Source organism: Tamandua tetradactyla, chromosome 14, assembly GCF_023851605.1.
Source record: "Tamandua tetradactyla isolate mTamTet1 chromosome 14, mTamTet1.pri, whole genome shotgun sequence".
In the NCBI taxonomy this organism is placed as follows: domain Eukaryota; kingdom Metazoa; phylum Chordata; class Mammalia; order Pilosa; family Myrmecophagidae; genus Tamandua; species Tamandua tetradactyla.
The window spans coordinates 44,211,060-44,213,665 of NC_135340.1; the positions used below are offsets into that span (position 1 = coordinate 44,211,060).

Genomic DNA, 2,606 nt, shown 5'->3' on the forward strand with positions numbered 1-2,606 from the left:
CCTCAATAAAATATGAACCTTAATTAATTGTGCTGTATTGATATATGTTCATAAATTGAAAAAAATAAAAAAGATAAGGTACTAATGTGAAAAATTAATAATATAGAAGCTTGGTTTGGGAGATATGGGAAATACCTACAACATTTTCTCAATTCTTCTATAATCCTAAAAGTGTTCAAAACATAATGCCTATTTAAAATTTTGAAAACAATTGCAATTTTGTTTTGGATATTTTATGTCCATGACTGAAAGAGTTAGAAGGTAGTTTCTGCTTTGGAACTTTACCTTTACAGCTTAGCAAACTATTATCCATATATGAAGTGAGGATAAAATTACAGTGGAACTTGGAATTTTTGAAGTCTTGAATAAGAGCATACAAAAAGTAAGATAGAACTTCTATGAATCTCTGTTGAATGGCATGTTTACTAATTGTTCTTATAAATAAAAGTGAAGAAGTATTGATCATTCAATCTAATGGAACATTAAAGGACATAGAACATAGGTCCAAAACTGTAATATAAAGGGCCCAAGTAAGATCAAAGAAAAAAGAAATATTTGGATTTAACATAACCAAAAAGAGATGTAACAATCCTTTCAATAGCCCTAAAATCTTGAACAAATTTATGGCAAGTTAAAAGAGACAATAGATGTATATGTTTCTATCTTATATCCACTTATTGAACCAAACATTTTCTTATATGACCTATGCTTTGTCAATGAACAGACTCAGTTTTGAAACATAGGCCACGAAAAAGTCACAAAAGTAATGTCACCTGAAAGAAAAGCAATTGGCATTCTCCTGGAGGTACATTTCATTGCACCACCTGCTTCCTTCAACCATAAGCAGCAAAAATCACATCCGTTAATATTTTAAGGGAACCAAGCTATTATCATCTAATATAATTTACTAAATATTAGTAAAGTATCTTGGAAAATTAAGGTACTGAAATAAAATAAATAAATAACAGAAAAAATAAAGAGAACCCATATTTTCCATTTAAGAAATCTTTCCACAAGTAAAAAGCTGGCTATATACTCTTCTCATTGCCATCTTCATGTCTTTGTCCTGAATGTATAGATGACTGAATTCAGAAAAGGAGTCAGAACTGCAGTGAAAACAGCAAGTAATTTGTCTGCATGTGAAATAGGGTGAGGCCAGGTATAAACAAAGATACAGGGGCCAAAGAACAAAATCACTACCATGATGTGAGATGACAAAGTGGAGAAAGCCTTAGATAACCCCTCTGAAGAGTGTTTCCGAACTGTGACAGGATAAAAACATAGGAGATGACCAAAATGATGAATGATCCCAGAGATATAAACCCACTGTTGACGGTTACTATGAATTCTAGGCCATAGGTGTCTATGCAGGCAAGTTTGATGAACTGAGGAAGGTCACAACAAAAACTATCCAACACGTTAGGGCCACAGAAGGGCAATTTTATAACAAAACTCAGTTGAGTCCCAGAGTGGATCAAGCCAGTTATCCACACAGCAATCAGAAGAAAAATACACATTTTCCAGCTCATGATAGCCAAGTAGTAGAGAGGTTTACATATGGCAATGTATCTTTCAAAGGCCATGGCTATGAGCAGCACCATCTCCACACTACTGGTGATGTGCATGAAGAAGATCTAAGTGACACAGCCTCCAAAGGAGATGACTTTGTGCTTCCTGAACAAGTCATAAATCATCTTGGGGGTAAGGACAGAAGAAACACCCAGGTCAATGAAAGAGAGATTGGCCAAAAAAAGTACATCAGGGAGTGTAAATGAGGATCAGAAGCTATTGTGAGCACAATGAGAGAGTTTGTCATCATGCTTGCCACATAAAACATGGAAGAGTACACAAAGAGGAGAAGTTGGATCTCCCAGGTATTAGAGAGTCCCAAGAACACAAACTCTGACACCGTGGAATTATTTGCTCCATCCATTGATTTTTCAGCTGGAGCACCTCCAATATTATGACACAAAAGAAAATAAAAAGGAAACTGAAATATAAATTGTAATACTGTTCTACGATTGTTATGATTCATTACTCAAGGATATGCACATTACAAAATTATATGTCCTCTCAATTCAGACTCAGGTCCTTATGTTCACTAAACAATTAATTTTCCCCGGAGTTACCTAACTAACCTGAGTTACTTCTACATGTAATATTCTTACCACCATGACCTCACAGAATTACTCTCAAACTATAAACAGCAGTTGATAAATTTGAAAACAGAGTAAACTGAGAAGGTGAGGGAAAGTAGGGCATTATAAAAGAGAGAAGAAGGAAGAGGTGGGAATGACCAGTACTCACAAGCTCTATGCTTGAATTGCTCGTGGAATATTCTTCAGTCATTCACGTTGTCTCTCCTTTTAACTTCACATTACCTCATGCACATAATATGACACTTATCATTTATCATTATTCTCACTTCACTACCAACAATTACATTTACATTTCACCCAAAGTCCACAGAGCAGGGGTGCGTATAACAGAACCTGGACTAGGACATACAGCTGACCCAACAGTATAAATAGAGAAAGACAAAGGTGAAAAATGGATTGATGAGTGGGCATTAAAGTATACTTGGGAGTAACTAGTGGGATTGTGAA

General features: G+C 35.2%; 1 pseudogene; it reads right to left on the reverse strand.

Moving 5' to 3' along the window:
- Positions 1-997: 997 nt before the first annotated feature.
- LOC143655049 (olfactory receptor 4F3/4F16/4F29-like) lies at positions 998-1,933 on the reverse strand (annotated as a pseudogene).
- Positions 1,934-2,606: the final 673 nt, after the last annotated feature.